General features: G+C 46.4%; 1 protein-coding gene and 1 long non-coding RNA gene across 2 annotated transcripts in view; one reads left to right on the top strand and one right to left on the bottom strand.

The window, feature by feature from the left end:
• Positions 1-26,942, top strand: part of C10H10orf90 (chromosome 10 C10orf90 homolog) — a 922,956-nt gene that overhangs the window by 196,065 nt on the left and 699,949 nt on the right. The window lies entirely within an intron of this gene.
• LOC137534007 (uncharacterized) overlaps positions 1-26,942 on the bottom strand; it is an 89,446-nt gene that overhangs the window by 31,804 nt on the left and 30,700 nt on the right. The window contains exon 2 of the long non-coding RNA XR_011024273.1: positions 26,765-26,811. This is a non-coding gene — a long non-coding RNA (uncharacterized lncRNA). The remainder of the gene's footprint in view (positions 1-26,764; positions 26,812-26,942) is intronic.

The following is a 26,942-nucleotide window of genomic DNA, read 5'->3' as shown; positions in this document are numbered from 1 at the left end:
TCTGAACTTCCTGATTCTCAGATCAGACATGAAGTAGGAAGTAGTAATAGTAGTAGTAACAGAGCGGCAGCACTCTAGAGGAGACAGATGGGCTCCGGATGACGGGACCTCTATTGCTTGGATCGCAATAGGTGAATGTGATTCATCTGGTGCTGTCATTCTCCCCCACTGCGGCTGCCTTCTCTGCTGGACTATCGTATTCACTGGGATGGAGGCTGCATGGTGGCTGTCTAGTTTGGGAGGAAATTGGTTGTTCGGTGGTGGGAGTGGTTATGTAATTCTGTCTGGGGAACGGCTTCCGGTTTGGCGGTGTCCAGAGCTTTCTGCTATTGCCAGGCTGGAGATGCAGGGGGAAAGTGCTGCTGCTGTGATATCTGGTGCCCTCTTCACAGGGGTGCCCCAGCCCCTGAGTGCAAATGTCCCAGCCATTCATCTCTCACTCTGCATTTTGCCGCTGCTATTCCCTGCATTGTGCACCCACAGAGGAAAGCGTGCTGTTGCCCATAGCAACCAGTAGCTCGGCTGCCCGGTGTGTGCGACATATTGCTGTGCAGCTGCATCTTCTGATTCTATTACAACATGATGGGGGGGCCCAAATCAGTTACTTTGCTTAGGGCCCCATTTAGCCTTAATCCGGCTCTGGAGGGAGGTCTTAGGGTTAGGCATCAGTAGAAGGAGGGTTCTGTGTGAGAATAGGGTTAGGTTAAGACATAATAAAATATCGGGAAGTGAGACCTTGGACACCATAAACCGCAGAGCAATCTCAGATCAGTTTCAGCATGGAATCTTTCCGGAATCGGCTTGGTGATGCCACCTTGGTATTGCAGAATTCTGGTAAATTGGATTGTACCACCCTTAGAAAGCTGCCCTTTGAAAGCAAACCGACTATAGGTTCTTCTTACATACACACAGGACCAGAGCAAATGTGTAATAAGTAAGGATGAAGCTGAAATCTTTGTTTTTTCTTTTTAATCAGTATTTTTTCTTTTTTTATTTAAATGCTTCTCCCTGGAGCTATACCAGCTCTGCCCCCTAGCATCTAGGCTCTGTGAATATAAAAAGGGAGAAAGATAATGATCAAGGGAGTCCCCCTCAGCTATATTTATCAGCTCCTGCTGCTGTCAGCAATATGGGAGTTGTGCCGTGTAAGGAGGGGCGACATTGCCCAACCCTACTTACAAAACACTGCACCTTCTACTGGTAGGCCCAGAGCTTTTCAGAAACCCCCTTCAGCCCACTGGTGTAGCTGGCAAAAAGCAAGAAGGATTTATGGAGCCAGCTGATTGCCAAAATTAGAGTGAAAGAACACACAGAGTGAATAAAAAGTAAGAGGGAGCCCCCTTCAAGATTTTCTTGTAGGGTAATTTATACCCCCCACTGCAGGCACAGGACAAATACTTTTTACCGCCTAAAAAACATCAATTTGTTTAAGGCTATGTTTCCACTGTGCACATCATGTGTCTTGCGAGATGCTATGCCAACACAGCTGCGATGCGAGACGCACCCAAATCCCTCTAGCCATGACATGCATGGCTATGGGACCAGTGGTGGCGCTACACTGGAGCATGCTGGGGCACTCCCCCCCACCTTGGAATCACTGTGCCCCCCCCCCCCCCCTGCTCAGTAACATACAGTTAGCTGTTTCCAGGCTCCAGCAGCATACACTGAACAGGATAGGGTCTGTAAAGAACTCTCCATGTCAGGCAGTCTATGTAGGTGCTAAGTAAACCAGGGGTCTTCTCTATTTGCCATAAATACCTTGCGATCCTTGTAAGATGCCTTGTAATTAATGCAGATCATCAATTTTATCACCTGAGTAAGCAAAACATATCTAAAGCTTGCCATATAGTCCATGATTTTGATCGCCCCAAATGGACCCCACCAGCCAGCCATCGTGCCCCCCCCCCATCCCCCCCGAAATTTGAAGCTGGAGCCACCACTGTATATGATTCAGATGCTTGGCACGAGTTTATACTGCATGCCATCAGATTTTCCCCTACACATGAATTTCCAGGCTGAAAAATTGCATCTGCTATCGCCTGTGGGAATTGGACGGTAATCACAGCAGGGGAAAATTAGCCTAATAAAATGCATTTTGCTCTGGCCATGTGCGTATAAGAAAGACCTATGGTCGGTTCTGCCGACATCGGTTGAACAAGCATGCAGCAGATCAGGTGTTTCTGACATTATTGTCAGATCTGACAAGATTAGCTGCATACTTGTTTCTGGTGTTATGCAGACACTACTACAGCCAAATAGACCAACAGGACTTCCAAGCAACTGGTATTGTTTAAAAGGAAACAAATAGGGCAGCGTCCATATTCTTCTCACTTTAGTTGTCCTTTAAAGGTTTACTGTAGGAAGCAAAGGGGAAAAACAGTTGAACTTACCTGGGGCTTCTAATGGTCCCCCGCAGACGTTCTGTGCCCGCGCAGCCACTCACTGATGCTCCGGTCCCCAACGCTGGTTCACTTCAGAAATTTGCCACTGCGCCTGTGCGGCCTTCTCCTCCCTCCCGCTGACATCCCGGGAGTGTACTGTGCAGGCGCTGTACGGGCTGCGCCTGCGCAGTACGCTCCCGGGACATCAGCGGGAGTGAAGAGAAGGCCGCGCAGGCGCAGTGGTTTTGTGACTTCACAGTCGCAAATTCCGTAAATAACCGGCCGCGGTAATATTTGACGTTGTGTGTCTTACTGCCTATAACCTGTTTTGTCTGTTACCCCTGTTGTCATCATTATATGTAACCTGCTTTATTGTAATATGTTGGATCTATATAAATCCAACAAATAGTAATAACAAAATCCATGAGAAGTTTGCCGGATTGTAGTTGCACATTTTTCTTCAGTCGTTCAGCAGCCCTGAAGAGGATCCAGGCCCTAAATCAGGCCCTATATGTAATGAAAACAAACTGACAGTTGCTGCTTCCTTGGATATATTTATAAGTATCCTGCTGTATAGTTTAATAGCCAGGCAATGATATGCTTGTAGAGTAAATAAATTAGCTATATTCCTTTCCGCAGCGAGAGGTCCGAGCAAACAGAGATAAAAATCTGCTGGGGGATATTAGAGACGGCTTGTGGTTGAACGCACAGGTTCATAACTAATTTACATTTTTTTAATTATGTTCCTTTATAGTTGGCGTGAGTTAATGGTTCTTGTTTTTTTTTTTTTTTGTATTTTTTTTTTTAAACATTAACAAGCGTTTTTTTTCCCCTCCCGACTGTGGCAATGATCTATGCCATGCGTCAGTCTTTATCTTACTATTAAGGAGAGGCAGTGATGGAGCGAGAGTCTCTTATTGAGTCTTCATTATAGCCCAGATAATGACTTGAGGATTACTTGGTCAGTCAAGGTCTGATCCTCACATTAATCAGTGTGGAAGGCTGAATATGATGGATGGCCGGGAGACGTTGACGTGACAGGGGGCTTTGCCTTTAGAGGCAAACTTAACACACTCAGGAAGTCCAGGCCATTATTGCTCGGCTTACCTGGAAGTCAGTTTTTACAGTTTTCATATTTTAGTCTTTCTTGTATAACTTGTTTTATGCACTCTCTTTAAAGGACGACTATCAAAGCTGTTGTTTCTGCTGCAACACCTGTCCTATAGAGGAGAAGCTCTGGTGTGAAGATTGGCATCTGCCATGGGATGTGGAGAGTGTACCTACTTGCTTCTATTGAACTAATATCGACCTTTGGTCATTTTTGTAATATAAGAAGGATTTGTGTGTGAGTTCATATAGAGGAGCAGTATCGGTATGAAAAATATTAGTTGTCTTGGTTTTTTTTTTTTTTTTTTGCTTCTATTACCATTTTTTCTTTATTCAAACATGGTCCCAGGGCCAGGCCGCGGCAGAGGCGAGAAAGGCTCCAGCCTCAGGGCGCAGTGTAAGAGGGGCACATACAAGGCCGGGCCGAGGCAGAGGAGAGAGAGGCTCCAGCCTCAGGGCGCAGTGTAGGAGGAGGCGCACAACTCACTCAGCCTTATTATTTGCAGTAAAACACAGATAGAAAGGAACCCAGAAGGAGAGCTACCACCCAGTTCCAGAAGGATGCGGGACACCGAGCGGGGGCGGTTATTTTCCCCCATGCGCATATGCTGATTGCAGGACTGCACCCCAACTTTGTGCGTATTCCTTCTCACAGAATTTGATTCCACCTGTACTAACGATACTGCACCATCAGGCTCCTGTCTTCCCTCATCCAACAGGTTAAGGGACTCCCAAGGGGCATTGAGGAAACATCCCCGTCACCTGACCCACCACATATAGTAATACTGGTAGGTGGAATGGCTGGCTTACCTCTCCTGAAGATAAAGTGTCCAGTGCTACTTAACAAATTTCATAGAATTTATTGCACAGAAAAATAGGGATTGACAACGCATTTCATGGGCTTTCTCCACTTCCTCAGGTCAATAGAACTCACAAAACATTGCTGCGCAGCTAGCAGTGATCAGTGCCTCAGTCAGTGAAATGTGCTGATTATCATTATTTTTGGGTGCCTCCACCCACCAGAATTACTTGAGGGTTTGCATTGTTCTCAGCAGTTGCGTTGCTAGGATCCTGAAAGGACCGGGGCTCCCATGGGCACCAGGAAGGTCCAAAGCTACATACACACACTAGATTGAACTCAGCTGAGGCGGCCGATAAAGGAACGTTTTCAAGCTACGTACCCACGATCATGGCCAGATGGATCAGTGTTCTCCACCGACAGACGATCGTTCCCCAATCCCTCTGGCCAAATCTGCAAGTGTTCATCAGAAATGAATGACGCGTAAACAATAATTTCCACAATCACTGCAAAACCCGCAAAAATCGAAAAAGGAGATGGTGGTCGTTCAAAAAACAATGATTGCCATGGGTGGCGTGCGTCGTGAAACATTGTTTAACAGATTTTAATGAAACTATGTTTGCGAAGTCGCAAAAAAAAAAAAAAAATCATTTACCTTGAAAAATCATTCATAAAAATTGCTTAGTGGGTATAAGCCTTTAGTTTAAATGGTCCTTATTCTGGGAAGAGAGGTGAATTTGTATTTTATTGTGAGCAAAGTGTTATAGATGCTGGTCAATACACTGAGTATGCAGAATGTATTCTTACCATACAAAATAAAATATATACAAGTCTACATCTTGTGTGGCATGTGCTGTGGTGTGAGGAGCACATACTTGCTTGTGGCATATAGTATGGGTACAGTATGGGTGGGGCAGTATGGCAATAACTACAGCTGGTAACCTTTGAATCATGTACCTTTAAATTATACCTGTGAGTTAAGTCAAATCATTGTGGCCACGTCCACGTTTTGCCACAGATCTTCCTCTTTTTTTGTGCGAATGACAGACCTTGGTGTTTTGGGTTCCTAGCAATTCCCTTGCACCCTTGTGTTATATACATTGGGTAAGGGGAATGTTAACCACTTAAATACCAGCGGTCTCTGCCCCCTTAAGGACCATCCCGCTTTAATGCATAATTCCACCTTTGCTAAAATTGAACTAAAATGAACAGGGATCTGTGCTACTCAAATCTATCTTTGTAACTTAATGTTAATAAAATTAACTTTTCATTTCAATTTGCGACCAGGCATGAATTTACAGAACAAACCTTAAAGTACCCCTGAACTGAGAGGGGGTTACTTGCTGTTAGTAACATTTTATGTGCGGTGCTGTGACATATGTCACAGTAACAACCTCTCAGTCTACTGCCCCCTGTGGTCCCCGCACTACTCAGCCGAAATCTTCAAATAGAAAGTTGAATATGGCTTGGGAGGAAGTGGCAGTTATCTTCCATAGGAACACCCCCAATCACGCCCCCCTCAGTGCGGTAATAAATTACTTGTTAAAAACAAAGACTCCACAGCACATCTCACCTACCCCGGGTCCCCATCGCTGTCTCTTCCGTCGTGTCAATTCTCCAGTTTCGCCGCAGTGTCCTGTCGTAAATGCCAGCATTTACACAGCAATGGTGCTGACCCAGAAGTAACCCAGAAGTGCTTGCAGGTCAGAGCCATTGCTGTGAAAATGTCAGTAATTACGAGGGGACACTGCAGCAGAACGAGAGAGGACGGAAAAGACAGCGATGGTAACCTGGGGTAGGTAAGTTATGCTGTGGGGTCTTTTTTGTGTGTGATTTATTACATTTCTGCAGTACTTTAAAGGGAATCTGAAGTGAAAATAAACTTATGATATAAATATTTGTATGTGTAGTTCAGCTAAGAAACAAATCATTAGGAGCAGAAGCATAAGTCTAATATTGTTTCCAGTACAGGAAGAGTTAAGAAACTTCAATTGTTATCTAAGCAAAACAGCCATTGAGCACCACGACTTCCAAAGTCGCAGAGAGCTCTGTCTTCTTAAGCTTGTTATCTCAACTGCCAGTCACTGTATTTGTTTTTGTTGCAGAGGAAAGTTCAAAAGTTCACTAGCCTGCTCTGTAAAATAATTTAGAATGCTGAGTAGTGTGTAAACTGCAAATATTTGAGAATTATGTAATGTTATAAAAAATACTATATAACTGAAAATAAAAATATGAGAATATTTTCTTTGCTACTAATGTTCTAGTAATTATCCGTACTACACAACCAATTCGTTAGACCATATATTTTTTTTTTCGCTTCAGTGTCTCTTTAAGCTCGAATCACATTTTTTTTCTTGTCTAGAATTTATACTGTCTGCAGTTTAGACATCCCAGATATATTCCTATTCGTGTTCAGAAGAAAAAAAATATTGTTGCTTGGTTTCCACCCCTGCACTAACTGAGTGGCAGCAGTTTTGACTCTCCCAGGCTCTGTATAATGAATTATGAAGTGTCTGTGAGTTTATTTGCATAAAAGCAGTATATTCAAGTAGAAGTAATGTTTCCCATTAATCCTAGCATGGCGATGTCAATGTAATGGACTGCGTATTTTCTGAACAAAAATAAAGTTTCATACGCATAAAAACAAAGTAATCAGGTTCCTGGCCCTGTGCCTTGAATAAAACTGAAATAACATGAAATTAATCCTTCCAATTTATAGAGCAGAACTGAAAGTACTGAATTTACATTTACTTTGTAATGTTTTATAATTAATGGTGTAATTCACTACTTACCCAGCTGATGAAGGAGCCTTTGTTGAACCTTATGGGCATTATGCCTGTTATTGGCAAAACTTTTTATGCAAAACAGGAAAAAAGGGCGCAGGAGCCCTTACGAAAAAAAAAATGGCACCACCATAGGCGCCTATGATAAAATGCGGATTTTTAGCGGCATATGAAGGAAATTTGGGTGCATGGCGAGGGCGCTAGTGGGTGCCTCAGGGTGCACAATTTTACTTTTTTGCCGCAAATTGCGGCTTCCGCGGCTATGAAGGTAAATTTGGGCCTGGAGGTAGTAAGAGGGGGATTTAGGCCTAGACGCCACAAGGGAGTTAGCTTTAGGCATCACTGAGGGGGAGGATCTTAGAGTTAGGCACCATGGGGGAGAGGTTAGTGTTAAGCACCACCGGGGGGGGGGGGGGATTCTTAAGGTTAGGTACCACTGGGGGGCTCCGATGCGGTCACAACCTCTGCAACCCCTATTGCTACGCCCCGGCTTTCTGCCATTAAAACTGTTTCAGTCACACACTTGAAACAAGCATGTGTTTAATCTTGTCAGATTGTTGTCAGAAACATCTGATCTGCGTGCTTGTTCAGGGTCTATGGCTAAATGTATTAGAAGAAGAGGATCAGTGGGGCTGCCAGGCAACTGGTACTGTTTAAAATTCAATAAATACGTCTGCCTCCATATCCCTCTTGCTTCAGATGTCCTTTAAAGTGGACCTGAACTCTTGCACAGGAGACAAGGAAACACGGAGAAATCCTCCCTGTGCCCACCTTGTGTGTGTTTACTTTTAGAGACATATGCCACCTTTGTGTTTCTATGTAAAATCCAAAGGGCCTTTTTTTGTTTTCTCTCTCTCTCTCTTTCTCTCTCTCTCTCTCTCTCTCTCTCTCAGATTTCATGACATTTATAGGCCCTGTTCAGGTTTTTTCTTTTTAAGCATGGAAACCCCCAAAGATTTCACAGGGGAGCCCCATGCAGTCAAGTTGCACCCCTGATATGGGCTCTCTCTAGAGCAGGGATGTCAAACCGGTCCTTCGAGGGCCGAGGTCCTCACACATTTCTGAGACAGCTCAAATTCATTGATGGGTCTGAATCAGGACAGGTGTGGCCCATCAGGTAGAACACATTCCTCTCTTTCTCAGTCCATCCTAAACACTGGCATGGATCTGGCCCTCCAGGCCTGGAGTTCAACACCTGTGCTCTAGAGAATGGACTGGCAACAGACCCGGATTTATATCACAGGAGCCTATAGGCACAAATGTCCTGCCGCCCTAGACTTTACCCCCCATGAACCTATAAATACCCACCGAGCCGCACTGCAAGTATACTGGTTGACACTTTTCCCTGAGTCCCCTTATCTATCAACGGTAACTACAGGTGTCCCTTAGTATGATGTAACCAAAACTATCCTTGGTATTAACCTCTTGATGACTGCAGTGCTAAACCCCCCTAGTGACCAGGCCATTTTTAGTGAAATGGGCCACTGCAGCTTTAAGGCCAAGCTGCAGGGCTGTACAACACAGCACACAAGTGATTATCCCCCCCCTTTTCTCCCCACCAACAGAGCTCTCTGTTGGTGGGGTCTGATCGCTCCCCCTGTGTTTTGTTTTGTTTTTTACAAATCTTTTTGTTGTTTTTTTTTAATAAAAATTGCTATTCCTTTAAATTTTATCCCTCCCTTCCTCCCTCCCTCCCTCCAGCCGACGAAGCATGGCGATCGGCTGTCATAGGCTTCTGCCTATGACAGCCGATCGCTCTCTTGTCCCCAGTACAGCGCTGGTGCCGATCGCATGTACATGTAAATAGATGGCGATCATGCCGTCTAACAGTCTCCCTAGCGTCGATCGCCGCTCGGAGACTGAAGGCGGGGCTGAGCTTCGCCCCCCGGACAGGAGATGCGCACGCAGCCTGCGCGTGATCTCCTGAATTAGCTGGCCCCAGGACTTTACGCCGATCGGCGTTACGCGGTCCTGGGGCTGCCGCTGCGGCCACGCCCATCGGTGTGACGCGGTCGGCAAGAGGTTAAGTAGCTACAGGTGCCGTCGACTGAAGGGAGATCTGGTAAGTGGAATGCTGAGATCCAGAAGAGTATCCTCTCATTTACAATCCACTTGGGACTCTGCATAGGGAAGGAGGGAGGGAGGCCATAGGGGAGAGGAGTGAGCCGCCTTTCCATCATCAGGCGCCTATAGGCACATGCCTACTGTGCCTTATGGTAAAGAATCCCTGACTGACAACAAACTACACCCTCCTGAATGAAATATAAGCTGTTTGGCAGGGGAACAGCACTGTATAAAGAGATTGCTTTGTGCTCAACCAAACTGGAATTGCTGCATTTCTCTACTATTATGACCCGTAAAGTCGAGGGTAATATTTGGAAAATCCTTGTTTCATCTCACCCCATTTCTATCATGCCTGGATTCTTCATTCTCTTCTTCATAAACAACAATTCGGAGGTAACATGAGAAAATAAAATGATGCTAATAGATTATTGTGAAGCTGCATGCCATATAACAAGAGCTCGCCGTATATAGGCTGTAATATATGCATATCTATACGGCATGCTCACCAGTGATTTATAGTCTTGTCAGTTCCTGCTACTCTGCCTAGATCGCAGGCAATGGCTCACAGATCAACTCGGAATTCATGTTAATAAAAGGTTATATGCAATGTTCAAATGGCCAACATTAATTACTGCTCTGGGTAATAGTTTTTTTTTTCTCTGGCGTGTTAATGTGATTCAGATGTGATGCAGTGTTTGCGGGTCTATTCAGAAAATATTATAATGATAAGGTTTTTGTGGCAAATATTCATTTTAAAGTCAGCCTGTACTGTCATTTTAGCAAAACAACCAGGCGCAACAGTTAAAGCAACAGGTACAGCCATACTATCCCAGGAAAGCAAAAAACATATATAAGTAGATAAATACTTGTTCTACTTACTGTACATAGTATATGCATTGTACTGTCCATATTTTGATTTCAGTACATTTTATATAGTATATAAAGATAACACTGTTCCAGGTATTTTCCATCTTTACTGCCTCTGACTGAAGCCAGTCCTGATGCAATTTCCTTCCTTAGCGCCCTTTTCACTGGCAAATGGGTTTTGAAGGAATGCAATGCGCCTACGCATTACTTCCGCTCCCATTCGCGTCACTTCCATCTCTCGATGCGGAAGTGAATAGGAGGAGAAGGGATGCGTATATGGTCTTGTGAGAATCTGCAGCATGCTGAAGATTCTTGGGTCACGTCACACCGCTCCACATAGCCAGCACGCCTATGTAACCGCATCACATCACGTGTAATGGAGACGGGCATTTTCCATTTCCTCCCTGTTATTTCCTCCCTTGCTCTTTTTTTGTCTCCTGGAAACTGCACTTTCATATCTAGCTTGCTTTGTAAACACATGTGAGCATAGCACAGATCATATTTGAAAAGCTTCTGCAGAGGGGCAAGGTGTATTTCCCTCATACACAGGTATCAAGCAATATATATCAAATAACAATAATAATCCTAGTCTGTGTGAAATTCCCGGTTTCCTCCCGGATCAAAGCACACCGGATCTATCTAAGGGTCTGAGTGCTAACACGTAGCATTCGCAACAGCAGACACTTTGCAAGTGAAACCACGCCGCTTAAGAAGCGGAGGAGACCCCTCGGCCACGCCTCCGCTCATCAGCCAATCGGAGACGCCGAAAGTCTCCGCTGACGTCAGCCGACCAGCCGGTCAGCTGACGCGCCTCCTTCCCGCATAAAGTTCTCGCCTGTGCGCGCGCGCGCGACAAAGCTACTCTGTGAGCCACTGACAGTCCCTTCCTCGGCGTGCTAGACGCCGGAGGGACGGTAGACCTGCCTGGCAGTGAAACCGAAGCAGCTGCAGAGGCATCCAGATCTGGGCAATTCGCCCACAAAATCCATGGACAGATGGGTCCACGGTTGTTCAGGTACGGGCAGTGGTTGCAAAGTGCCTACAGGAGCATGCCTGGACGGTTTACTCCTGGCACACACAGAATAATCTCTGACAAATTCCTTACAATCAGAGACTATGGATGGCCACCAAACACATCTGTCCAGGAGCTCCTGTGTTCTGGCAACCCCCGGATGTCCTGCATTCTTATGGGAATGGAAGACATGAAGAATTTTATATCGAAACTGTCATTTTACAAAGAGAACTCCCTCAGGTTTCTCCTCAGGAGCCTCCTGCTGATAAGAGCTTAGAGTAGAAGCCCAATCCTCCCAAGTTTCTGTAGCAGACAGTATCACTTTTTCGGGGAGGATGCTTTCAGGGGTCGAGGGCTGTATTGTCTCGGGTTAAAAACATCTGGATAGTGCAAGAGAGAAGAGAAAGGCATCGATACTAATATCCAGCTCCCACCCAACTATGATGATCACACAATTCAGTTCAGGGGTACAGCAAGAAAAGAGTATTGCTAATGCCCCAGATAACTGACTACTCATGAACTTGGGTCTGTGTGCTGAGTTGGAAAAGAAAAAAAAAAAGAATAAAAAGAAAAAAAAAAGAAAAAAAAAAAAAAAAAACATCTGGATAGTGCGTCTGCCTTGACGTTTTTACTACCAGGTTTGTAGGTAATAATGAATCTGAACCTTGTAAAAAAACAAAGACCAACGGGCTTGTGTAGGACTAGGAGACGTTTGGCACCTTCAATATACTCTAAGTTCTTGTGATCGGTGTAAACTGTTATAGTATGTTCAGCCCCCTCGAGCCAGTGTCGCCATTCCTCAAACGCGAGTTTGATGGCCAACAGTTCTCGATTCCCAATGTCATAATTTCTCTCAGCAGGGGAAAATTTCCTAGAGAAAAATACACATGGATGCAACCTGCCTTGCAGACCAGAGTGCTGAGACAATACAGCCCCCACTCCGATCTCTGAAGCATCCACCTCAACAATGAAAGGGAGCGTGATATCCACATGTCTCAAAATGGGAGTGGAGCAGAACAATTTCTTAAGTGATGAGAATGCAGATTGTGCTTCTGCTGACCAATTGTAAGTATCTGCTCCCTTGATAAGTTCTGTGAGGGGTGACACTACAGCAGAAAATCCTTTAATAAACTTCCTGTAATAGTTGGCAAACCAATGAATCGCTGGAGTGCCTTCAACCCTAAAGGCTGTGGCCACTCCAAGACAGCAGAAACCTTCTTGGGGTCCATAGAGAGTCCGGCAGTGGAAATTATGTACCCCAGGAAGGGAACCTCAGAAGCTTCAAAAAGACATTTCTCAAGTTTGGCATACAAGGAATTTTGTCGTAGTTTCTTTAGTACATATTTCACATGCTCCCTGTGCTCAGAAATACTAGATGAGAAAATGAGTATGTCATCTAAGTATACAACGACGAACCGCCCCAGAACCTCTCTGAAAACTTCATTAATCAGTTCTTGGAAGACGGCAGGTGCGTTGCACAACCCGAAGGGCATCACCAGATACTCGTAGTGCCCGTCGGGTGTGTTGAATGCCGTCTTCCACTCTTCACCCTCTCTAATGCGAACCAGGTTGTATGCTCCTCTGAGATCAAGCTTGGTGAAAATACTGGCATCAGTAATCTGAGAGAACAAGTCATCAATCAGAGGGAGGGGATAATGATTCTTTACAGTAATTTTGTTCAACTGTCTGTAATCGATACAAGGCCGAAGTCCCCCATCCTTCTTTTTTACAAAAAAGAAGCCTGCCCCGGCCGAGGACCTAGAAGGACGGATGAACCCTTTGGCCAAGTTTTCTTTAATATACTCCTGCATAGCAAGTTTCTCTGGCCCAGAAACGTTACACATAAGGCCTCTGGGAGGCATCCAACCTGATCTCAACTCAATGGGGCAGTCAAAACTTCGATGAGGAGGAAGTTGATCTGCTGCTTTGAGACAGAAAACATCAGAAAAGTCTGAATACTGAGTAGGCAACCCCTCCACATGAACCTTGGTAGCACAAATGGTGACTTTTTCCATACAATGATGATGGCAAAAAGAGGACCAGCTCAACAGTTACGAGGCGCCAGGTGTTACCCGGACCTAATGCTGTTGTGTACTCCGTCCACTATTGCCTGAGGAAGCGGGCCCTTGCCTGCGAAACGCGTTGCGACTGCCCCCCGGAGTGTACCAATAAATTTAATTTGCTCTAAATACACAGTTTGTTGTGTCTGCTTGCTGGAGGTAAGTCCACCACTGCCTCCTCAGCAATTTTTAAACTTTTTAAATATTGGTTTTATTCTTTTGGCGCCTCTGTCTTTGTCATATCGAATATCCACCCTTGGTGGAGGGGGATACCCCATTTTTCCTGTCTACAGAGAGCGACTTCTTAATTCTGAGTGGGGACAGGCTAATCTCCTCACCTGCTTATATAGTGGTTACCTGGAGGTAACCCATGTTTGTGAGTATATTATTGTACTCTGCTTTATTTTCCTATTATCAAAACCTACTACACTATATTTTGGCTCTCGGTTCTTCTCTTCACATAGCTCAACAGTTGTCTGGAACTCCAGTCGATCTGAGGGGAATGTTTTTGAAGCCACGGCATACCAAGAATCACTGTGGAGGTAGCCATCTTAAGAACAAAGAATTGTATTTGTTCTCTATGCAAAACTCCAATCTGACACAATAATACAGGAGTGTGAGAGAGAGGTTGTTTGTCCTGTAGTGGTGAATCATCCACTGCAGTAACCACAATCTGACGTCCCAAGGAGAGGAAAGGAAAACCAAACTTGACAGCAAAATCATAATCCATAAAATTAGCTGCAGAACCCGAGTCTATAAAGGCCTGGGTGGACCGGACTTGATCCTCCCAGGTGATAGAACACGGGAGCAGTAAGCGATTATTTTTAGAGGTAAGACAGAATCGCCTAGGGTAGTACCTCCAGCTACACCTAGGCGATAGAGTTTTCCGCCTTCCTGGGACAATTTTGTACCATATAACCCTTCTCAGCACAATACAGACAGAGTCTTTCAGTACATTTCCTGTTTTTCTCAACCTCTGAAAGCTTAGATTGTCCGATTTGCATCGGTTCATCCTGAGGAGGAGAAGAAGGAGCAGAGAAAGGAATATGAGAGTGCTTTCTTGGCGGTCTAGCTCGAGCCCGTCTTTGATAACGGACTCGACGATCAATCTTGACCGCTAAAGAAATCGCCTCATCCACCGTCTTAGGTTCTGGGTGGCTTAACATTAGATCAGCAACAGCATCAGATAATCCTGATGGAAAACAATCTAATAAAGCATACTGCCCCCATCTGGCTGATACTGCCCATTTTCTAAACTCAGCAGCGTAAGTTTCAACAGTATTGAGCCCTTGTCGGAGCATTTTGAGCTTCCTTTCTGAAGTCATAGCTAAATCGGGATCATCATATATAATTGCCATAGTGTGATGATTTGCTCAGCTGCCTGTGCAGGCAGGAAGCTTTTTGACCATTGTGTAGGTTTGCATGCTGCACGACTCTGGAAAGAAGAGCTTCTGTCAGTTTTGCAGCTTGTGCTTGCTGAGGAATTTGCATACGTTGTCATGCAAATTGCCTGGCCACATTCATTGGAGGTGTGTACTATAAGTACTATGTGTTTCCCACAATGCTTGGCTGTTCATAAGGAGTCTTCCTGTGAAACACTCTGGAGAGCATCAGCCATGCTCTTTGTTTGAAGATCAGCTTAGAGTAATTCCTGGAAACTGTGCTAGGCAGGTTTCCTTAGTGCAGTTAGGATTGCTTAACTGTTTGTTTGTTCTGTTGCTATTGTCCTGTCCCAGCGGTGGTCGACAGGAAATGGTTCTGATCTCTGTTCTTGGAGTATAGCTGGTGCAGCGGTTGCTACCAGCTATCTCTTCTGATCTGTCTCACTTGGATCGCGCTAGCCACTTTCGCTAGCACTGTGGATCCTTCTGTTCTGTCTCCTGGGATCGCGCTAGCCATTTTTCGCTAGCGCTGTGGATCCTTCTGTTCTGTCTTCTGGGATCGCGCTAGCCACTTTCCGCTAGTGCTGTGGATCCTTCTGTTCTGCTACTCTGTACCTGGATCACACTCGCTTCGCGCTAGTGCTGTGGATCCTTCTGTTCTGTCTTCCTGGATCGCGCTAGCCACTTTTCGCTAGTGCTGTGGATCCTATCTCTCGCTTGTCCCTGTTTTCATGTGTCTGTCTTGTCTCTAGTGCAGTTAGGATTGTTTATCTGTTTTGTTTGTCTGTTGCGATTGTCCTGTCCCAACGGTGGTCGACAGGAAGTCGTTCTGATCTCTGTTCTTGGAGCATAGCTGGTGCAGCGGTTGCTACCAGCTATCTCTTCTGTTCTGCCTCTCTGGATCGCACTAGCATCCTGCGCTAGTGCTGTGGATCCTTCTGTTCTGTTACTCTGTCCCGGGATCGCACTCGCTTCGCGCTAGTGCTGTGGATCCTTCTGTTCTGCCTCTCTGGATCGCACTAGCATCCTGCGCTAGTGCTGTGGATCCTTCTGTTCTGTTACTCTGTCCCTGGATCGCACTCGCTTCGCGCTAGTGCTGTGGATCCTTCTGTTCTGCCTCTCTGGGTCGCGCTAGTCACTTTCGCTAGTGCTGTGGATCCTATCTCTCGCTTGTCCCTGTTTTCGTGTGTCTGTCTTGTCTGCTACAAACGCTCGGTGAGGTAACCGTTAAGCAAGCGTTCGCGTCCTCTGTTTCATGTTTGTCTGTGGATGGTTAGTTAGGCGTGCTTGTCTCTATTGTGCTTATCACGTGGAGACCGCGCATAACCGCGTGTACTGTTGCGAATGAGTGCGGTGTTCGCGGTTAGCTAGCGTTTGTTATTTTCCGTATCTCCTCATTGTATGATTTGCTGTGCCTTTGCTATCCTCGTATTCTGTTCTGATCTGCCTTGTGTCACTTCTGACAATCGCCGTTCTTGCGGTTGTGTTTCTGTTTCGTATCTGCTGTTGTGTGTGCGCGGTCGCGGGGTGGCGACTGGATTGGCGCACACACATACAACCTGTCCCTTTGCTCATTCTCATTCGCAATCGCTTCTCTTGATATTGCGTTCTGCGCTTCGTACAAATCCTGTCTGGCACTTGTGGAGGTACAGAGGATTGGTTCCTCTGCACTCCACAACGCCATCTGCCGACAGGAATTTCCCTCTACGGGTGCGTAGCACCTTTTGCTGGGTGCCTGCAATTATACGCTTGTGGAGGATTTCCGCCGTATCAGCGCACGCGTTGTGCGCTGCACACAGAGAAAGTTCCGCAATCGTTACACATAGCTTTAAAAAATTCCTGAACAGAAGTTAAAGCCTCATGACCAGTGGGAAGGCTGTAAGCCCATGTCTGCGAATCTCCAGATAATAACGTCTTTAAAAAAGTAACTAACTGAGTCTCAGAGCCTGAAGATACTGGGCGTAACTCAAAATATGATAAGCAACGATGTTTAAAGTTCTGGAAGTCAGACCAGTGCCCTGAAAATCTTTCAGGATGAGGCATCCTGAACTCACTGACTGTAGGGGATGACACTGTTATATTGGTCTTTTGAAGTCGGGTCACTACCTCAGATAATAAATTAATCTGAGTCTGCTGTGTGTTGACCGCATTGGTAAGATCGTTTACGGTTGTGGTCAACAATTTGACCTGAGTGCACAGTGTCTCCATAGACATGTTGGTCTGCTGTTCTGTAACGATTTGTGTCAGCACAAGGCAGAATTCTGATTATTAGGTGATCTGCAGTATCACCAATAATGCAGAAGTATACCTGATTATAAGATGATCTGCAGAATCACCTATAATGCTGGTATATCAGAAGTTGCCGTGACAACAAATACAAAAGGTGTAACAGGTGTAACGTGCTTGGTGCAACAGTAATGCAGATAGCTCACCAGAGGAGCTGGTGAGTACTATCAGTATAGTAAGCCTCACCAGAGGAGCTGGTAAGCACTTATCAGTGCAGGAGCTATTACCAGAGGAGCTGGTGTATGATAACAATGCAATAGTTCTCACAAGAGGAGCTGGTGTATGATAACAATGCAATAGTTCTCACCAGAGGAGTTGGTGGAGACTATCAAAACAGAAGTCCTCACCAGAGGAGCTGGTGGGCACTAATAGTAATAACCTCACCAGTGACAAGAGCTCACTGGTGAGTAGAATAGTCAGACAGATCGGTTTGGCAACAGACAGGAAGATACAGTACAGAATCGGCAGGCAAGAGGATCAAGGTAATACAGGCAGAGTTAGCAACAGGATCAGATGGCTATAGTACAAAGGCGTTCAGCGAAAGGGAAGTCAGAAGAGAGCCAGAGTCATACACAGGTATCAAGCAATATATATCAAATAACAATAATAATCCTAGTCTGTGTGAAATTCCCGGTTTCCTCCCGGATCAAAGCACACCGGATCTATCTAAGGGTCTGAGTGCCAACACGTAGCATGCGCAACAGGAGACACTTTGCAAGTGAAACCACGCCGCTTAAAGGGATACTGTAGGGGGGTCAGGGGAAAATGAGTTGAAGTTACCTGGGGCTTCTAATGGTCCCCCGCAGGCATCCTGTGCCCGTGCAGTCACTCACCGATGCTTCGGCCCCGCCTCCGGTTCACTTCTGGAATTTCAGACTTTAAAGTCTGAAAACCACTGCGCCTGCGTTGCCGTGTCCTCGAGCCCGCTATTGTCAGCAGGAGCATACTGCGCAGGCCCAGTATGGTCTGTGTCTGCGCAGTACGCTCCTGGTGACATCAGCGGGATTGAGGACATGGCAACGCAGGCGCAGTGGTTTTCAGACTTTAAAGTCTGAAATTCCAGAAGTGATCCAGAGGCGGGGCCGGAGCATCGGTGAGTGATTGCGCGGGCACAGGACGTCTGCGGGGGACCGTTAGAAGCCCCGGGTAAGTTCAACTCATTTTCCCCCGACCCCCCTACAGGATTCCTTTATGAAGCGGAGGAGACCCCTCGGCCACGCCTCCGCTCATCAGCCAATCGGAGACGCCGAAAGTCTCCGCTGACGTCAGCCGACCAGCCGGTCAGATGACGCGCCTCCTTCCCGCATAAAGATCTCGTCTGTGCGCGCGCGTGCGACAAAGCTACTCTGTGAGCCACTGACAGTCCCCTCCTCGGCGTACTAGACGCCGGAGGGACGGTAGACCTGCCTGGCAGTGAAACCGAAGCAGCTGCGGAGGCATCCAGACTGCCTGCAGCTGCTTCTCCAGGGATTGTTACACAGATCCTCTCGGACAGGAAATGTGTACCCAGCATGATGTCCTACCATATTATTATACTGTTTTGTGTGTAGCTGAGGATACCTTTCAGGAATCCCCCCCCTTGAAAATCCTGGGTTTGCCCCTGAAAATAGAGCCAGGCTGACTGAGATAAGATTTATTACAGCAGACACATTTATGATTATATTGGAATGCTTGCAACGCAGACTGCGTGTAGACTACATAATAAACACAGAGCAGTGGGTAAATGGAATTTGATTTTATGGCTGACAATCCTGATTTTCCTAGCATTTACTTCCTGGGATCTAACATGGAATAAAGGAGGGTGATGCCGGGTAAGCCAATTGTAGAATATTGGTATCCAGGCACCTATCACTTTAAATAACCTAACTCTCACACTAACCTCCCCCCACCTACTCCTTACACTAACCTCACTGTTTCAATCCGAGGAATTAAATATATAAATAGGAATAGATGCCTTATTATAATTTTTTTTTCACAAGTTCTTTAATACACTCAAAACTATAAATACCAATAGGGGAGCAATGGGTGTTAATGTTAAAAGTACTTCCACTTTAAAGAGTGTCATTATGGGGGTGTGGCACACATTCTCTGACGGTGAAACCCGGGGTTGCAGTGCGTACAGCGGAGCGTAATCTCACCTACGCTCCTCGGGGAGTCCTACCATCCTCATGCCACCTCGCACCATTGTCCTCTGAAATGCTATGCTAATACTGTGGTGGTGAAGAAAGTAGGAGGCGCCCTTGTAGTGTGTATTAGATGCAGTAATCGTTTAGCAAAATATATGAGATTTAGCAAAATATGTGAAATTTAGCCTACCTTATGAGAAGAGACTTCACTCAATAAGGGGATCAAGTTGTTTTATTGAAAATAGCACTTCAGACATGTCAGGGTGGATAATTAGGTACAGTGTAAACGAGGACAGAGGAGCCAAAAGAATAAAAGCAATTATTAAAATGTTTAAAAGTGCTTAGGAGGCAGTGGTGGACTTACCTCCTGTAAGCAAACACAACAAGCTGTGTATTCAAAAAAGGTAGATTACTACGAACACTGCAGTCCTCCTCCTCCACCATGTATTATAGTATGTTTACCTAAGTGCCCTAATGCCCACACTTTATCTTCTATGCCATAACCTTTTGCATACATGCATGCCCACCATACTATACCTGCCCATCCCCGCACCCTCTCTACCAATGTTTGCCCCCCATTGCAGGCTTACACTGTCTCCCCACATGCTCCACCCCACTTCTATACCATTCCTATACAAACTATAGCACCATTCTTTATTATACAAGAATGGGGGGACATTATGCCAGGTGGGACATTATGCCAAGAATTATTTTACTCTAAATGTGTTTTAATGGGAAAATAGGAAAAAATGTGGGAAAAAATTATTATTTTTCAGTTTTCGGCCATTATAGTTTTTAAATAATGCATGCTACTGTAGTTAAAACCCATGAAATTTATTTGCCCATTTGTCCCGGTTATAAAACCGTTTAAATTATGTCCCTATCACAATGTTTGGCGCCAATATTTTATTTGGAAATAAAGGTGCATTTTTTTCAGTTTTGCGTCCATCCCTAATTACAAGCCCGTAGTTTATAAAGTAACAGTGTTATACCCTCTTGACATAAATATTTAAAAAGTTCAGTCCCTAAGGTAACTGTTTATGTTTTTTGTTTTAATTTTTTTTTTAATTACAAAAAAATAATAAATGGGGAGTGTGGGAGGTAATGAGTTCATTTATTGTGTAAAACGAATGTATTTGTATATGTAAAATGCTTTAGGGTGTAGTTTTACTATTTGTGAGTTTGTGTTCATGCGACCTGTAAGCATCCGGAAGGACGCTTACAGGAAGCACAATGAGGCTGGGAAAATCACAATGATCACGCTGTTTCTCATTGAAGCAGCAGATCATTACGGGGGCTTAGATCAATGAACGGGAATGGATTTTCCCGTTCATTGATCTCCGGGCGAGCGGGCGGCGGCGTGCACGAGCGGCGGGAGCGTGTGCACGAGCGGCGGGAGCACGGACAGCAGCGGAGGTATGAATTTCTCTGTCCCTTGGTTTTATAAGGGTGGAAAAAGGGACGGAGAAATCCGTACCGCGGGGGGTAAAGTGGTTAAAGGGACTCAGAGCTGATAAAAAGAAAATGTTTTATACATACCTGGGGCTTCCTCCAGCCCCATCTGCTCGGATTGCTCCCATGCCGCCGTCCTCCGCTGCTCGCAGCTTTGGTACCGGGTCCCGTCACTTCCGTCAGTTGGAGCCAGTCTGACGTAAGAGAAGTGCGCTGTTTGCGTATCTCTCCAGCAGCCACTGGAGAGATACGTAGAGGGCGCACTTCTTCTGTGTAGACTGGCTCCGAATGGCGTAAGTGACAGCACCCGGTACCAAAGCTGCGGGGGGCGGAGGATGGCGGTGTGGGAGCAATCCGAGCAGATGGGGCTGGAGGAAGCCCCAGGTATGTATAAAACGTTTTCTTTTTATCAGCTCTGGTACACTTTAATACACAAATTCTGATTCCTGAATAACAAACACAATTTTAACCTAACTAGAGGAAAATATTGCATAAAACTTTACTTTTAATAAATATTACTAAAAACTGTTGTTTTGATTAACTAGGAGTAATTATTGACCGACAAAAAGTAACAGGTTTTGGCTAAGGCCCGGTTCACATTAGCGGTGGCTATCCGGAATAGCCGTGCCGGAGCCGCACCGCATGCTGGCCGGACGAAACGGACGCACGGCATAGCAATGTAAATCTATGCCAGGGTTCACATGTGTCCGTTTCGTCCGGACCGGAGCCGGACCGGATCCGGACTCCGGTGTCCGTTCCAACATGCGCTATTTTTTGGTCCGGCTCCTCCGGCAGCCGTATCCGGGGCGGAGCCGGACTGCACCATCCGGCCAATGGAAACCAATGAGAACCGGAGAGCGCACAACACACTGGCAAAAAATCCGGATGTTCTACCCCACTTCCTATGCGGATTTTTGCGGTGATATTGGCTGGGGACACATGGGCAAGCATTTTGGAGTGGAGCAGCACAGCTGGATCCGGATCCGGAGATGTTGGCAGCATGTCGGAGGTGGAGGTGAGTGCTAAACAGCAGAGGGCCTGATTCCACAGGTCCCCCTTCTGCTGACCTCCCAGACCCCAACATTTTTTTTTGTTTTTATACAGGTTGTTACTCTTTAAGAATCCGGATCCGGACCGCAACCGTGTTCATACCGCACGGAAACCGTATGCAACCGGACCGGATCCGGACAGGAACCGTACGGTTCAGGTCCGATCCGGCTCCGGTGCGGTCCGGACATCCGGTGCGGTTTTTGCAAAACCGCAAGTGTGAACCGGCCCTAACTATTCGTAATTACATTGATTCCCTAGCATCCATGGGCGTCCGCAGAAAATTTTCCAGGGGGGGGCAAAAAGGAGGGGCGGTAAGCTGTGCGGCGCGCGTAGCGCGCCGCGCCAAAAAATGGGTGTGGCCAAGGACCAGAATGCGGGTGTGGTCACGGGTGGAGCTAAATTTACATGAATTAGGCAATGGTGGGACATTAGACTAGGACAGTGGTGGCGGCGAACCTTTTGGAGGCCGAGTGTCCAAACTGCAACCCAAAAGTCACTTATCTATCGCAAAGTACCAACATGGCAATTTAAACTAAATACAAACGTTTTAACTCGTACATGAACATTATGGAAAATCCAAGTTGAAAATAAACTGTGAAGATAAACAATTTCATCCATCCTACTCCTGAAAAATGTATTCATCTTTTTAGAACGTCCCAGTTTTCATTTTCTGTTTTTAAAAAAACTAAAAAAGTAGGTTTAATGCTATCATGATGATGATTCAGCTTTTTCCATAGTCTCGCAGTCAGCAATCATGTGACCCTCAACAACACAAATTCAGCAATCATGAGGCCCCCATCAAGACAAATTCAGCAATCATGAGGCCCCCAACAAGACAAATTCAGCAATCATGAGGCCTCCAACAAATCATGAGGCCCCCAACAAGACAAATTCAGCAATCATGAGGCTCCCAACAAACCGTGAGGCCCCCAACAAGACAAATTCAGCAGTCATGAGGCACATAAATAGACAGCATTTCACAATATAGACAGAATGCCCCTTAATATGGTAGACACCTCTCACCTGGCTTCTGAATTTTCCTCTACTGGCGGTGATGCTGGGCTGGCCTGGCTGGCGGTGATGCTGGGCTGGCCTGGCTGGCAGTGATGCTGTGGCCTTTTTGGCAGTGATTCTGGGCTGGTTGACTGGTGGTGATGCTGGGCTGGCTGGCCTGGATAGTTAAGGTAGCGCCAGGAGCCCTCCAGTGTGGGTAGTGACAGGAGCCCCCCGAGTTCAGGTAGTGACAGAGACCCACAGTCTAGGTAGTGACAGGAGCCCCCCAGTTCAGGTAGTGACAGAGACCCACAGTTTAGGTAGTGAAAGGAGCCCCCCAGTTCAGGTAGTGACAGAGACCCACAGCTTAGGTAGTGACAGGGACCCCCAGTTCAGGTAGTGACAGGGACCCCCAGTTCAGTTCAGGTAGTGACAGGGACCCCCAGTTCAGGTACTGAAATGGACCCCCAGTTCAGGTAATGACAGGGACCTTCAGTTCAGGTAGTGACAGGGACCCCCAGTTCAGTTCAGGTAGTGACAGGGACCCCCCAGTTCAGTTCAGGTAAAGACAGGGACCCCCAGTTCAGTTCTGGTAGTGACAGGGACCCCCAGTTCAGGTAGTGAAAGGGACCCCCAGTTCAGTTCAGGTAATGACAGGGACCCCCAGTTCAGGTAGTGAAATGGACCCCCAGTTCAGGTAGTGATATGGACCCCCAGTTCAGGTAGTGACAGGGACCCCCAGTTCAGGTAGTGACAGGGACCCCCAGTTCAGGTAGTGACAGGGACCCCCAGTTCAGTTCAGGTAGTGACAGGGACCCCCAGTTCAGTTCAGGTAGTGACAGGGACCCCCAATTCAGTTTAGGTAGTGACAGGGACCCCCAGTTCAGGTAGTGACAGGGACCCCCAGTTCAGTTCAGGTAATGACAGGGACCCCCAGTTCAGGTAGTGAAATGGACCCCCAGTTCAGGTAGTGAAATGGACCCCCAGTTCAGGTAGTGACAGGGACCCCCAGTTCAGGTAGTGACAGGGACCCCCAGTTCAGGTAGTGACAGGGACCCCCAGTTCAGTTCAGGTAATGACAGGGACCCCCAGTTCAGGTAGTGAAATGGACCCCCAGTTCAGGTAGTGAAATGGACCCCCAGTTCAGGTAGTGACAGGGACCCCCAGTTCAGGTAATGACAGGGACCCCCAGTTCAGGTAGTGAAATGGACCCCCAGTTCAGGTAGTGAAATGGACCCCCAGTTCAGGTAGTGACAGGGACCCCCAGTTCAGGTAGTGAAAGGGACCCCCACGAACGCTACAGAACCCCTTGTGCTGTCCCCCAATGTAAAGTGTGCCCTGTGCGTGTACGTTACCTGTCTGTGTCCACCAATGTCTCAGCACTGCTTCACATACACACATCCTGGGTGGCTACTGCCATATACGTGGGTGCATGTTGATGTATACGCATACCCCGACAACTACGTAGAGCATATGTATGTGAGGCAGAGCAGAGACGGACACTGACAGGTAACATACACTGCACAGGGAACCCGGGGACACACTTTACATTATGGGGTCAGTGCAGGGGTGGATGTGGGGTCACAAGGCTGATTCTCGACAGAGTTCATGCTGAAATCAATCGAGAATCAGCTTGTGGTGTATGGGCAGCTGACAGATCTCTCTCTGATCAGATTAGTCAGAGAGAGATCTGTCTCTTAGTGGATCTGCCCACAATCGTTAGATCTATGGGCACCCTGGTCCCTGAGCAAAGTCCTAGATAATTGTTCTAACTTAGTGTGCCCTTGTTTATTTCCCCACCCTTCCCCCCACACTGTCAGCATGTATGTATTTATTGCTGCTCTTTCTCCCCAGCAGGTGGTCAGTCTCTGTTTTTATCAGGAGTGACAATCTCCTGATCTCCTGGCAGCACACTGATTAGAGCAGGGGATGTGTGAGTCTCCTGACAGGCAGCTATGCACTGTGAGCCGCTCAGAGCTGTGTATATCAGCATCCTACTGTTCATATGCTACATGCCGATATACACAGCTCTGGGCTCACACAGGGAACAGCTGCCTGTCAGGAGACTTGTCCTCTCTCCTCTACGCTGATTCCAGTCTCCCACCCCCCGCAGCTCGCCCTCACCTCTGCCATGTTATCACATTCAGGGGGATGCATTGTAGCAGCACTCGAGACCTCGAACGTCTGGCTGGTGGGGGCGGGGCAAAGGCGGGCCAGTGGCAGATCCACAAGCTCTGTGGATAGGATACTATGCTATAAGGAAGGGGCGGAGAGGTGGGGAAGAGCTGTGTCTCTATTGGCCAGGGGGCGGAAGGAGAATGTAGTAAGAGCGCTGTGGGGAGAATGAATGAACGATCGGGAACTTTAGTAAATGTTAGTAGTGGACGGCCAGGGGGGGGCAGCTGGCGGCCAGGGAGAGGCAACTGCCCTATTTTGCCATATGTAGGGACGCCCATGCTAGCATCTGATTATTTAAGCTGGGCATGAAGGCTCCACACCAGTTCACATGTTTCTCCCCTTCCAAAAATGGGGGGCTTCATCAGGAGAAAGGGGTTTCAGCACTCTACAATTGAAAAAGTAACAAAAGTACCAAAAAGTATGTGGACAGTACTGTCAAAATTATACTTGCTGGCTGGTGGCGTAAAAGGCATTTTATTTTTAATATGAAAATATCACCTAGGAGAAAACTTGAGAAAATGTCGATTGGATCTGACCCTTTTTCTCCAGGCCTTTTTTTTTCTCCTAGGGGATATCTTCACATCTTATCAATAAAATGCCTTTCAAATCACCAGCAAGCAGGAAACTACTCAGAATAATTTTGGTAGTACTTTCACCCACTTTTTGCTACTTTATCAACTGCAAAGTGCTGAAAAGTTTAACGTTTAAAATTTTAACTAGAACTTATTAAAACTAGATGAAAAAATTATCTCCTAGGAAAAAACGTAGGAGATAACATACATTGAATAAGGGCCGACATCTTTTTACAAGGGTTGCAATCCTTTTATTGTAGTAACATCACATTCCTCAGCTGTGGGATGGGGGGGAATTTATGTAATTGCTTCTGAACAAACTGTTGCTATCATTCTACAGTCACATGACAAGCAGTACAAGGAGTGCAAGGAGAGAGGAGGTTACAGATAAAGAATACTTAAGGTAGCCATACACTGGTCAATTTGCCATCAGATTCGACCAACAGATAGATCCCTCTCTGATCGAATCTGATCAGAGAGGGATCATATGGCTGCCTTTACTGCAAACAGATTGTGAACCTATTTCAGCCTGAAACCGTTCACAATCTGTGGTGGTGGTGGTGCTGCCACTGCCCCCGCCCGCCCGCATACATTACCTGCTCCACCGGCGCGACTCCCCAGGTCTCTGCTGTCTTCTCCGCTCTGGTCTGGTCTCTGGGTCTGGCATGCTTCACTTCCTTCTGCCCGGCAGGAAGTTTAAACAGTAGAGCGCCCTCTACTGTTTAAACTTCCTGTCCCGGCAGGAAGTTCAGTGAAGCCAGCTGGACCCGGAGACCAGACCAGAGCGGAGAAGACAGCAGAGACCTGGGGAGTCGCGCCGGCGGAGCAGGTAATGTATTGCCGCTCTATTGCGTCGGTCGTCGGGCACTCGAACGCCGCTAGCGACGCGCTCCCTACCCGCGGGCGATCGACGGTAATTTACCGCACGGAGCGATCGACGGGATCGATCTATTTCGGGACGAAATAGATCAAAATTTTGCGTGTAGCGTGAACGATGTGACAGCAGATTCGATCCCAGGGATCGAATCTGCTGTCAATCGGCGGGGAATCGGCCTAGTGTATGGCCAGCTCTAGTGTGGCAATTAAAAGCAAATAGCTGTTACTTTCTGTATGACTCTTGTACACCAATAATAATAATAATTTACCCCTAGTCACATTCTCCATCCAATGAGAGTGGCAGAAGTTCTATATGTCTCCACCTCTCCATAGTATGAGAGCTCTCATTGGCCAGAGTTCCACCAGAGGGAGAGGGGATCAATGGAAATGATAAAAAAAACACTCAGTTATCTTCAGGTTTTACATTATCCTTTAACTTTTACTTCTTAAACTTACTTCAGCTACTTTTCAGATATCCTTTTTTGTGGGCTTTTTACCATTCCAAAAATAAAATAACGGTGTTTATTGGTTAGGTCTTAAAGGGTAATTGCTGTGCAGTGCATAGCAGAGCAGCCAGAGTAAGTTTCATCATTACCCGCCAAACTTAATCACAATATGATTCTAGGCTGTGAGCGCAATCTGGTGATTTTCTTAAGCTAACTACAGAGGATGTCAGTGTGATATCTGTACATTAGATGCAATGCTGAAGTACTTCATAATTACAGTCATCTAGCTGTATAGATGAATATGAAACAGTATAACTGCATATTCCTGACCTGGGAATAGGCTGCAAAGAGAATATAATGGAGAGAGATCCATCCACCTGCAGAGAAAAAACAAAATCTGTCTTAAAGAGACTCTGTAACAAAATTTTCATCCTTATTTCTTCTATCCTGTAAGTTCCTATACCTGTTGTAATGTGCTCTGTCTAACTGCAGATTTCCTACTTGCACA

The sequence above is a fragment of the Hyperolius riggenbachi genome, chromosome 10, assembly GCF_040937935.1.
Source record: "Hyperolius riggenbachi isolate aHypRig1 chromosome 10, aHypRig1.pri, whole genome shotgun sequence".
Lineage (NCBI taxonomy): Eukaryota > Metazoa > Chordata > Amphibia > Anura > Hyperoliidae > Hyperolius > Hyperolius riggenbachi.
The sequence above is the reverse complement of the archived record's forward strand: the minus strand, read 5'-3'. Positions and strand labels throughout refer to the sequence as shown.